This window comes from Prosopis cineraria, unplaced genomic scaffold (assembly GCF_029017545.1).
Source record: "Prosopis cineraria cultivar Desert tree isolate PC_DT_omini unplaced genomic scaffold, ASM2901754v1 PC61, whole genome shotgun sequence".
In the NCBI taxonomy this organism is placed as follows: Eukaryota; Viridiplantae; Streptophyta; class Magnoliopsida; order Fabales; family Fabaceae; genus Prosopis; species Prosopis cineraria.
Genome location: NW_026555391.1, coordinates 13,074 through 26,146, shown reverse-complemented (window position 1 = coordinate 26,146; position 13,073 = coordinate 13,074).

Here is a 13,073-nt window from a genome sequence, read left to right as displayed (position 1 = left end):
AACTTTACTTGTTAATTGTCGGGTCTCCCTTATCAATATTAAACGTACTTGTTAAAATATATTAGGCTTTAATTGTATAAGATTTTTCAAACCTCTAGTTTGATGAATATTGATAAGGGAGACTCGACTATCATCGATTTTGTTATCTGACAAACTCAATTTTTTTTTGTAAATTATATATTTATTTAACAAGCAATAATAAATAATTATTAACAAGTATTGTTGAGAAATTAACAAGTAAAGTTATGCAATTAATAAGTAATTTGGTTGCTTTTTCAAAACAACAGTTAAACAAGTCTTGTTATGGTATTAACAAGTCAAGCTATGCAATTAACAAGTATTGTTGCGTAATTAAAAAGTAAAATTACATGATTGACAAGTAATTCAGTTAAGTTGAAGGAGTCATGGATTTGACAAGAAAAGTCAAGTAATTAACAAGTGCTATTAAGGTATTAACAACGATAGTTATATGATTAACAAGTAATGTAGCTCTGTTGTGAGAGTCACGGACTTAACAAGGACAGTTAAGTAATTGACAAGTCCTGTTAAAGTGTTAACAAGTATAGTTATGCGATTAACAAGTAATTTATTTCTGTTGCAGGAGTCGTTGGGTTAATAAGGAAAGTTAAATAATTAACAAGTCCTTTTAAGATATTAACAAGTAAAGTTACGTGATTAATAAGTAATATAATAATCAAGTAATTTGGAAACAAAGTTTATTATATATATGATTTTATGCATTATATACTTGAATGGATTGAGTGGCTTGGTGGTCTAAAACTTTTTAGTGAACTAAAGGGTCATGGGTTCTACACCCACCTTGACCACCTTTGGAGAAATTAATTCTTCATAATTCTCCAGTCACCGTTGACGATTTTCCAGCTAGCTGCTGGAGCTTTGACGACGGTGGTCCAGTCAGAGGTTGGATGTAACACCCTAAAATTTTCAAACCAATTTTTCATAAATTATTAGTTTAATAAAATTATTTTTTTTTACATCATTGAACCCTTATCATGGTAGAAAAATTTCTACCATGATAATAAATAACTAAACTTCTATTCAAAATCTTACTATGGCAGAAGAGATTTTATCATATAAATAAAACATTTTACAAATAGCCTACTATAGTAGAAAGAATTTAACATAATGAATAAGTTCTACCATGATAATTGAAAATACATTTATAATAAAATTTTACGTAATGGAAAACAATGTAAAAATAATTCATATAAAAGAAAATGATAATTTTTAAATCAGCATTTAGTGTAAAAGCCTATTTTAAGGTGGCAGAATCCCAAAATATATATATATTTTTATATTATTATGTGAATCAAAAAAACAATTAGAACCATGAGGGACAGGTAGAATCCTCAAGACATGATATTCAAATCAGTTTAAGAATCAAAAGGGACAAATATGATCCTCTTGATCATAATAAATGCAGTTAATAAACAGGATTAGAGTCTATATGCTCTACAAAATAAGATATGTCCTAAGTTGGCATTAGATACATTGTATGATCCAAAATAAGAGGCAACATAAAAGATGGTGTCCCATACATCAAAGTTATGCCTCTGGTGCTTTCTCAACCGAACTCGCTCCTATAAAAATATTATCCACGGGGAATGAGACTTAAAAGTCCCAGTAATTAAAATTAATATGTAATGATGCATATAGATGTAACTAATCATGCGATTACTAAGTGGGAACACAAAAACATTTAACCAAATAGTATTTCCAATCAAACTAAACAAGTATTTAATTGCATGACTACACTTTATATGTAATATCCTAAAACTTCAAATCTGAAAAAATGGATTAATTAAGGGATAAATTAGTTAAAAATATGATTAATTTATTTAATTATGTTTTTTGGGTGGCTAATTGGATTTTTGGGTCATTTTTGGCTCTAAATTGAGATAGGATGAAAGTCGGATCAAGTCGGGAGGTATCGGGGGGAGCAAAATCAAGTTGTTGCTCGCTGTGCCATAAGCTGCGGCTTGCGTGGCATGCGCTGCAGCGCACAGTACGATAGGCAACTTAAATTTTTGGGAATCAGCAGAAAAAAATTAAATTTTAGGGTGGAAAACCTAGAACACGAAGGAGGCAACTTTAGGCATTGTTAGGGCATTAATTTGGAAGGATTTTAAGGATCATTTGAGCCTTCAAACTCTTGGGTAAGTTTTCTACCCTTCTCCTCTACCTTTTCATCTCATTTTCCATGGGATTTGGAAGAGTAAGAATTTGTTTTGATTGGATTAAGCCATAAGTCAATGTTTTGGAGGTTTCTATTGACTCTAAAGGTTTAATTTAGGTTTATTGATCTTGAATATGTGGTAATAGGAAGCTACTTGTTTGGTGAATTTTAGATCAAGCCCCAACTTGATCATAGGATGTTGAAGTGTGATAAGTTGAGATATTGAGTTTTATGTTGTGATAGAGATAGAAGGAGACTTGAAGGGATGAAGTGAACAAATTCTAATCTTGACAAGTCTATTTGTTGAGAATTTAAGTGAGAAGTGAGAGAATTGGGAGGTTATTATTAGCTAATGGTGCTTGTGTTAATCAAAAATTAACATATAGTACTTGTTGTTGTAGATTGTTGTGTGGGAAGACTTACCTTGACACAAGAAGAGAATTAGTACCATAGGTAACCCTTTTAGTAACAAAAGGGTTGAGGTAACTAGATAATTTGCATTGTTTATTACCTTGTATAAGTTATTCTCAAGTGCTTTTCTATAATTTGTTGAGTATATATACATAAATTTTTTAAAGACTAACTATTTTAGAAAAAGTGGAGTATTGGTTTGTAAAAGTCTATATTTTTAAAGTAAATGGAAAGATTTTGTTATACTTGTTTGAAAAGTTGATTATGCATGGTCAAGTGGAGATATGTAGTGAAATGTGGCATATTAGAAGGTAAAAAGTCACCCTAGTGGAGATAGTCAAGATTTAAGTCCATATGGCATTGCTAGTACTTTGGGATGCTAGGTTCAGCATTTACTCTCCTTAGTGCCCGAAAATGGGTGCGGTGTTGAAGGCTTATCTCCTTAGTACCCAAAAGGCATAACTAACCATTCATATAATCCAAATTTAGTTTTAAATGCAGTCTTCTATTCATTACCCTCTTTCATACGAATTTGATGATAACCACTTCTAAGATCAATTTTAGAGAAGATAGAAGCACCATGCAATTCATCAAGCATATCATCAAGTCTAGGGATAGGGTACCGATACTTTACAGTGATTTTGTTGATTGCTCTACAATCAACACACATCCTCCAAGATCTGTCTTTTTTTGGCACCAAGACAATAGGGACAGCATAAGGGCTAAGGCTCTCACGCACAAAGCTTTTCATCATCAATTCCCCTACTTGGCGCTGGATCTCCTTAGTCTCTTCAGGGTTAGCCCTATAAGCAGGCTTGTTTGGAATAGCAGCTCTGGGCAAGAAATCTATCATATGCTCAATTCCTCTTAAAGGAGGAAGTCCATCAGGAATTTCATTAAGGAATAGATCTCTATAATCCTGCAACAAAGAGACAACACTAGAAGGTAAAGTGGGGTCAAGAATGTCAATAGAAAAATAAATATTCCTGGGAATTACAATAAGAGCTTGCTCACTCATCAAAACCTCTTGAATCTCACTTTTCCCACACAATAATATTTTCTTTTCACTATTTTCTTTCACTCCCACCATTCTATTTTTCTTTTTTCTCACCTTTTCACCACTCTTTTTCTTCTCTTTGATTGATTTTCAAGTAAAGTAATGCTCTCTTTCTTTTCTCTCTCACTCATGCCACAATCAAGGAGATCTCTCCTTTGCTTGTAATCTTGAGTAATCTTTAGTTGATCTTCATAGGCTTGGATGGGCCTAAGAGAATTTAATACAACGGTCTTGCCTTTAAAAGGCACCTTGTAACAATTTCTAAAACCATCATGAGTAGCCTTACTATCAAACTACCAAGGCCTACCTAATAACAAGTGTCTAGCAAGCATAGGGGCTACATCACATAACACATCACAAGTATAAAACCCAACAGAGAAAGTAATTAACACTTGCTTAGAAACCTTAATTTTAACACAATCATTCAACCATTGTAATTTGTAGGGCTTAGGGTGTGGAATTAAAGATAGAGATAATTTATCTACAAGTAAAGTGCTAGCTTGTTAGTACAACTACCACCATCAATTACCATGCAACATACTTTCTCTTTGATGAAGCATCTAGTGTGAAAAATATGCTCACGTTGCTCATGTTCATCATCCTCATTTGGTTGAATATTAAAAGCTCTTCTTGCCACCAAGATAGAGTCAACTACACCATTGCATTCAAGCTCATCATTTGATTCATGGGAGGTAGAATCATCATCAACATTATCAGCTTCATCTTTATCACTTTCATGCACACTATCATAACGACCATTATCTCTCAAGATCATAACTCTTTTATTGCTACAATCTCTCACCATGTGGCCCACACCATAACATTTGAAACACTTAATAGAAGCGTTAGATGAAAAAGAAGAAGGTTTAGGGTTAGAAGTTTTACCCTCATACTTGGTCTTTATTTCTTTCTTGACCTGGGATGTATCTTTGGCTTTGGAATCCTTCCATTTTGAAGTTGTCTTGGAGTCTTTACAAGAGGACTTGGAACGTTTGTTCTTATTTCTCTGCTCTAACTTTATAGCCTTGTGTATGAGCTCTTCCTTGTCCATAAAAGTGTACAAGTCAAGCTTATCTCTCAACTTTGGCCTTAAGCCATCCATAATTCTTGACATTGCTTCACGTTCATTTTCTTAAATGTTTGCACGAAACTTCAAGATATTCAGCTCGTGCACATACTCCTCCATTGTCATAAATCCTTGAGAAAACATTCTCAATTTTCTATTCAGCACTGTGTAGTAATAGCTGGGGACATAAGTCTTTCTCAAGTACCTTTTAAGCTTCTCCCATGTTTTAATGGGTTTTTTCCAAGTTGGCTTCTTTTGTGCTGTAAATCTTGCCACCAATAAACAACATAGTCAGTGAAATTCAAAGAAGAAGTTTTTACCTTCCTTAACTCAAACAAATCAAGATTCATAAAGACTTGGTCCATCTTAATTTCCCAATCAAGGTATTTTTCTAGATTGTTGCTACCCTTGAATGAAGGATACTTTACTTTTTGGTCCGGTAAGTCAATATCATGCTTTAAGGATTTCTTTCCCTTAGGAGAAGGGGGCTCTTCATACTCTTCATCATCACTGGGGGTCTCACGCTTCTTTCCTTTAGAAGAAGAAGTCTCCGGCTCATCTTTATCCTCTTTATGGAACCTATGATCAAGTTCCAAGTGAAACTGCTGCAATTGTATTTTGATAAGTTCTAAAATAGAGTTCATATCAATACTAAGGGATTCATCCTTGTTACTCATGTTCACAGAAGCACTAAAAACCATATAAGATAAAAATGTGTCCTCACACATATAAACTCACGTGTTTACTCTTAAGATAAATAAAGTCACTCATGTTTCACAAAAAAAATTAATGGCTTTTTTTTAATGATGAAAAACACACTTGCCTTTTACCCACTACTATAGAAAGGTGTATAATTGACGCCCTATAATTGACGTTTATTTGAAAAAAATGACAAATAAAAAAGGCGGAGAATACTTGATGGTTTTTACGAAACAAGCATCAAATATTTAAGTAAATACTTGACGGTTATTTAAAGATAACCGTCAAGTATATATATTTAATGTTTTTTATAAATAACCATCATATAAAGCTAAAATTTACATGTCGGTCTTCAATAAATAAACATCAAATTAATAGTAGAAAAAAATTAAATTTTTTCACATACTTAACACTTGTTTTGAAATAACCGTCAAGTTTGTCTGCCATATACTTGACGGTTGTTTTAAAACAAGCGTCATATATGTAATACTTGACGGTTATTATGAAATAACTGTCAAGTATTGTCATTTAAATTCCCTCTAGATTTCTTTTTCGCTCTCCTTTTTGCAAATCCTTCGTCTTCAGAAACAAACCCAGAGCCACCGAAACCCATTTTTCATCACTCTAACTGCCAAAAAACACATTTTCGGTCTCAATTCTTGAGGGGTTTTTGATTCTCAACCTCCATAAGTCTCGTAGGCACTCGTTCGTTTGGATTCTCGGTCTCTATCACTCTGCAACAGATTCTCGTCTTTATTTTTCTGCACAGTCGGTGTTCCCTCTTCTTGTTGAGATAGGTTTTTGCTTTCCCAATCATTAATCTTCATTTTGAATATATGGGTTGTTAATTTTGATTTTCATACGTAATAAATAATTTTTGTGTTATTTATTTTGATCTGCATTGTTGTTCTTCCCAGTGAGTGTTTGAAGTTTTGAGTTTTTAGGTACTTAATTATTGAATTAAGGGAACATCCAATTATTTTGTTGATATGAGGAGATTCATTAAGGATATGAAAATAGTATACCACCTAATTACCTTATTTTTAATATTTTTGATATTGTAAATTGATATTTATATAGTATTTGATGTGGTTTAATATGATTTTAATTAAAATTGAGTTTCTTATTAATGTTCTTATTATTGTTGTTGGATCATATATAGTCTCATTATGGATAACTTGATTTTTTTAAAGGCATAAAGACCTGGTAATACTCATTTTAAGCCGTTATATATACTATTAATTTTTTTTAAATTATTCTTGAATATAACTTTATGTGTTTGTTATTGTGGATACTGTTGTTGTTGTCATTTAGATTAACAGGAAGAGGGGATAAGGCCCGAAAAACTCTCTTTTTTAAGTTGTTATGCTGCCGAAATTATTTCAATGGCTAGCATTAAAATATAATTATTAGTTTTAAACAAGATTAAAGAGGGAATGTGCAAACATGTGGTTAGTGACTTATTGACTAATTGATCTTTGCATCTAATTCTCCCACTATCTAGGAGTAGTCAAAGTCACTAATCATATTTCCCTCTTAATCTTTCTAAGAATTATGGATAAGGAATGGATGTCTGTCAATCGTCTATCTAAGGAATATTGGGATGGGGTGGTAAATTTTGTTAAGCTTGCAGTTAAGCATGCAGAGGATCTTACTAGGATTGTTTGCCCATGTTTAAAGTGTGGTCTTGTGAAGCGGGTTAGTCTAGATATTTGTGAAGAACACCTAGTGATTAATGGGATGGATCAAAGTTACAAGTGTTGGACAATGCATGGAGAGACAAGAGATGATATTGGTTGCAGCCAGAAGCATAGTGAAAGCTGTGCATTATGTCCTGATGATTTGGACACATGCACACTTGAGAAAGATTGTCTTGAAGAGATGGCCAAAGCAGTTGAAGAGGACCTCGAGGATTATCCAGAAATGTTTGAGAAGTTGAAAAGTGATACGGAGACACCATTGTATGCTGGTTGTATTGCATCAAAGTTGTCAACAGTGTTAAAATTGTACAACATGAAGGAAAAACATGGATGGAGTGATGCAAGCTTTACTGAGTTGCTTGGGTATTTGAAAGTAGAATTACTTCCTAAGGAAAATGAGCTTCCTTGTCGAACATATGACGCAAAACAAGTATTGCGATCAATTAGCATGAATTATGAAAAGATACACTCGTGCCCTAATGATTGCCTTTTATTTCGAAATGAATATACGTCATTAATCGAGTATCCGAAGTGTAATGCCTCACGCTACAAGCAAAATGGATCAAGTCTCGTGAAGGCACTATGGTATTTTCCAATCGTGCCTAGATTTAGACGCATGTATAGCAGTGCAAAAATTGCAAAAAACTTAACATGGTATGCGGATGAAAGGATAAAAGATGGCATGCTTCGTCATCCTACTGATTCTCCACAATAGAGAAAGATTGATTATGAGTACCTTGAATTAGGGGAAGAGAGTAGGAATCTACGCCTTGCATTGTCTACCAACAGGATGAATCCTCATGGGATTCAAAGTAGTAGCCACAACACTTGGCCAGTCATTTTGGTGATTTATAACCTTCTTCTATGGCTTTGCATAAAGCGCAAGTATATGATGTTGTCCATGCTAATTGTGGGACCCAAGCAACCTGAGAATGACATAGACATATATTTGGCTCCTCTAATTGATGACTTGAAGATCATGTGGGAGTCAGGTATAGAGGTATATAATGGGTATAGAGAAGAAAGATTTAATTTAAGTGTTATGCTCTTCGGTACAATCAATGACTTTCTTGCTTATGGCAATCTATCAGGGTATAGCATTAAAGAGCAACTTAGATGCCCTATTTGTGAAGAGGGAACACATTCTATGAGGCTTCAGCATAGGATGAAGAATGTTTACCTTGGCCACTGTAAGTTTTTACACCAAGAGCATCATTATCGGCGGTTGAAAAAAGCGTTCAATGGAAATCTAGAAGAAGGTAAGACACCTTTGCCATTAACTGGTGATGAGTTGTTTGAGAAGATTAAAGATTTAGATATTGAATTTGGCAAACCATTTGCAAGGCACCTTGGGACAACCGGATGGAAGAAGAGATCTATTTTCTTTGAACTCCCTTATTGAACCACCTTGGATGTTCGGCATTTTCTCGATGTCATGCATATTAAAAAAAATGTCTGTGAGAGTCTTATTAGGACTTTACTCCAAGTGTTAGGAAAAACAAAAGATGGCATAAAAGCAAGGTTGGACATAGTCTCTTTAGGAATAAGAGAAGAATTAGCACCCCAAGATAAGGGGAACCGTACCTTTCTCCCTCCGGCAGCTTATATGCTATCTAAGAAAGAGAAAACTACATTTTATGAGTTCCTTAATGTAGTTAAAGTTCCTGAGGGTTACTCTTCAAACATAAAAAATATTGTTTCAATGAAAGATTTGAAGTTGAAGGGCTTAAAGTCTCACAATTGCCATGTTTTAATGGAAGATTTCATTCCAATTGCTATACGTGCAATTTTACTCCCTAAAGTACGAGGGACGATCACTAAGTTATGTTTATTTTTCAAGTCCATTTGCAGTAAAGTGATTAACCCACATAAGTTGCCAAGGTTGCAAGCTCGAATTGTATTAACATTGTGTGAGCTTAAGATGTATTTTTCATCGGCATTCTTTGATATTATGATCCACCTAACTGTTCACTTGGTTAGGGAGGTTCAAATGTGCGGGCCTGCTTATTTAAGATGGATGTATCCTATTGAGCACTATATGAAGATTTTGAAAGGCTATGTGAAAAATCAAAGTCGACCGGAGGGTTGTACTATTGAACGGTATATTTGTGAAGAGGCTGTTGACTTTTATACTGAATACCTGAGTCATATTAGCTATATTGGGCTTCCAAAGTCTCGACATATGGGTAGAATAAGTGGAGAGGGGATCATAGGAAACAAAGTCATTACTATGTCAAGTGTACAGTGGGAGCAAGCCCACTTATATATGTTGCACAACACTGAAGAGATTGAAGAGTATGTAGACAAGCATATGGCTGAAATTAGGAGGGACAATCTCAATAAATCAAAAATTTGGTATGCTAGGGAACACAACAAAACTTTTACAAGATGGTTTAAAGAGCACCTTCTTTAAAAGTTAAATGTTAATTCCAATTCAGTTTCTAACAAATTGAGATGGTTAGCTAACGGTCCAAGCAGACAGGCCATTTCTTACACTGCTTACCTTATCAACGGATACATATTTTATACAAGGGAGCAAGATGATAGGAGCATAATGCAAAATAGTGGTGTAACTCTTGTAGCTCATTCCATGCATATTTCCAGCACTAAGGATAAAAATCCTATCTATGCAAACATGTCATACTTTGGTGTAATTAAGCATATATGGGATTTAGATTACATATCCTTTCGAGTTCCAGTCTTTGGGTGCAAGTGGATTGATCGAAAAAATGGCTTAAAATTTGATTACCAATTTGGCTTTGCACAAGTCAATTTAAACAAGGAAGGGTATAAGGATGAGCCTTTTATTTTAGCGCAACAAGCCAAACAAGTGTTTTATGTCCCTGACCCTGCTAATAAGGGGTGGTCTATTCTTATGTTACATGAAAAAATAAATGAAAATGTAGCAATTGAAGATGACCCATTAGATGGGACATCAAATCAAAGTAACGACACTGTTGATTAAAGCTCTATACATGAGAAATGATCACAATGAAGGCATTTGGATTTCAAAGAGGGGTAAATTATTTCAACATAAGAAGAAAATATTTTAAGGAGGGGGAAGTAAAAAACCCAAGTCAAGGAAATGAAAAAGAGCAACTTAAACATGTAACCTTTGAATTAATTATGCCATTTTTGTTTCATGTTTGAATTAATATAGTCGATTATATTTGAATCAATCATGGTTGACTAATTTTTTTAATTAATCATGGTTGATTAATCTTGGAATTTTATTATGTTACAGGTAAATGGCTTCAGCTTCTGAGTCCACTGAAATCCCTCCATTAGATCCCGCTACAACTTCTACTGATGCTCCGTCATCACAAAAAAAATTGGAACAAGAATATTACAATATCCAACGAGGCCTAACAATAATGGAAGAAGTCACAAAAACAAGAGCAGCAGGGAAAAAAATATCAGTGCAGTGGAACAAGAAAGGCCAAGCCATCAAATCTGCAAAGTTTATAAGTTATATTGGGGTTGTGGTAAAGACAACTATACCTATCACGCAGAAATCTTGGCACAAAGTTGATCAAGCCATGAAGGACATTGTTTAGGAGACTATATCTGTAAGTTGCATTTGACTAAGTTATATTCTATTATAATATTTTAAATTGATGCACCAACATATATTATTTTATTTTACAGTCAGGATTTGAAATAGACGAGAGCAAGAAGGATTTTGTCCTTCAAAAGGCTGGGAGGGCATTACGGTCTTTGAGACATTTTATTACACAAAAATATTTGAAAGACCCTGATGCTAAATTTGTAGCCCAAGTTCCTCCCCTATTACAGCCTTTAGTAAAGCAAGAAGATTGGGATGTTTTTGTTGTCTCTCGGCGTGAGAAGGAATTTAAGGTACTTATGTTTCTAAAATTTAAATTTTAGTGCCTTTTATTAAATTTATCTATGTGTACTAACATGATATTTTTGTTATTGATTAAAGGAACTGAGCACCTAAAATAAGAAGAGAGTGGCCAAGAATGAATACCCTTACAGAGTAGGGAGGTTAGGGTATGTAGGCGTGGAGCAAAAAGAAGTTAAGGCTGAGGGATCGGATGTTACCATATCCCGCCAAAGACTCTAAGCATTGGCACAAACAAATAAAGATGGAGTGATTGACAACCCTCGTGTGAAAGAGGTTGCTGAAAAATTGTAAGTGTTATTCTTATCTATCAATTAATAAATGATTATTAAAAGGCATACTAATTAGCTCTACTTTTCACAGGATTCCCTCTCTCAAGAAGTATCACAGGGCAAGCTTCCTGAGCATAAGGATATCTTAGCTAGAGCGTTGGGGACCCTTGACCATCCTGGTCATGTTAGGGGTGTTGGCTTCAGTGTCACAAAGAAGCAATACTTTGGCAAGATTAAGAAGCGAACATCGACTTCTTCATCCGAGGTCCAAGAGTTGAGAGAAGAGCAAGCTATTATGAAGCAACAACTAGAAGTCCAAGCGAAGTTAATTGACATGCTATTGAAGGGCCAGATCCCTGGGAGGCTTTTGAGTGACGTTAGCCCTAGCGGAAAAGATAGCTGCACAGTCCCTTCAGACAAAATACCCGAGGTAATGCATTTTCTCTTTTAAATTTTCTCAACTAATTTTTTATCTAAACAACTAACGTTCTTCATTTATTTAGGGCGAGAATGATTGCAACTGTTTAGCAGACGATCCGTCATGCAAAGTAGTTGCAACGGGATGCATGTATAACATTGCCGGGGACACAATCCATAACCTTCCCCTCCCACCCAATTGCATTAGGGTTTCCTTGCTTGTTGCAATCAACCCCAAGTATCCATTACCTTATCCTACCGATGAGATGCAGACGATAGGAGATGTGTTGGGGAGCTTTGTTGCATGGCCCAGCCACCTTGTTATGGTTAGTACACCAAAGCCGACAAAGGACCCAAAGTCGCCAAAGGACCCTTTGCCACCAAAGAAAAAGGTATATATGATTTATATAATTATTTAAAATCTTTATATATATATATATATATGTCTAACTTTTTCATTGTATAGCCAAGGGGGAAAAGCAAATTGAAGGGTAAGGTGTCGGGCCATACTAAAGAGTCAGTCACGGTTTCACAACATGCAGTGCCTATGCCTGTTGTAGAAAACAAATTCCGTGACTCTCTTGAGACCTATGCTTCAGCTACGAGGATGATTCGTCAAGAGCCGATAGGGGATATCATTAATTTTAACGATGGGCTATTTGGTAGAGCATCATTTGAAGTCGTTCGGGATGAAATTTTGAATGAAATCTTCAAGCACGATATGGCGAGCACTAGTTTGATGACTTTCTACATGAGGTAATTCTTCAACATTTATTAGTTAATTTCTTGAATTATTTATGTGTGTGAGTATGCAAGCATATTAACTTGTATATTTTTTCACCCAAGTCACCTTTATACCTCATTCATGGTTCCTGGTGGCCTCGAGTCAAAGATCAAGCTAATTAATCCTCATGATGTCTCTCCCCACAATAATATTACAAAGGAAGCCCTTGAAAATCAAGCAAGAATGCTTTCGAATCAATTTTGAGAAAGGGGAGCAGCGAAGGATACTTTATTTCTCGCTCCTTACTACCAAGGGTGAGTTGTTAATATTTGTTACGAGTAAATATTTTTTTATATTTATTTGTTTGGTAACATGTGCTGTTTCTTATTAGGGGACACTAGATGCTTATTGTGGTTAATCCCGTTGCTCTAAAAATATGGTATCTTGATCCCCTTAATGGAGAGCCAAGCAACAAGGAAGATATGGTGGTACTTTTTAATGAGTAAGTTAGATTTTTTTACTTGTTATTTCTTTTTAATTTTAGTTTTCATTCATATATATTTCTCACATTCATTCCATAATTCCTTCTTAGAGCTGTGGTGTTGTATCACACTGCGACCGACATGACTGTGTCCCCTAAGATGAGGGCATTCGAATCTTCAGAG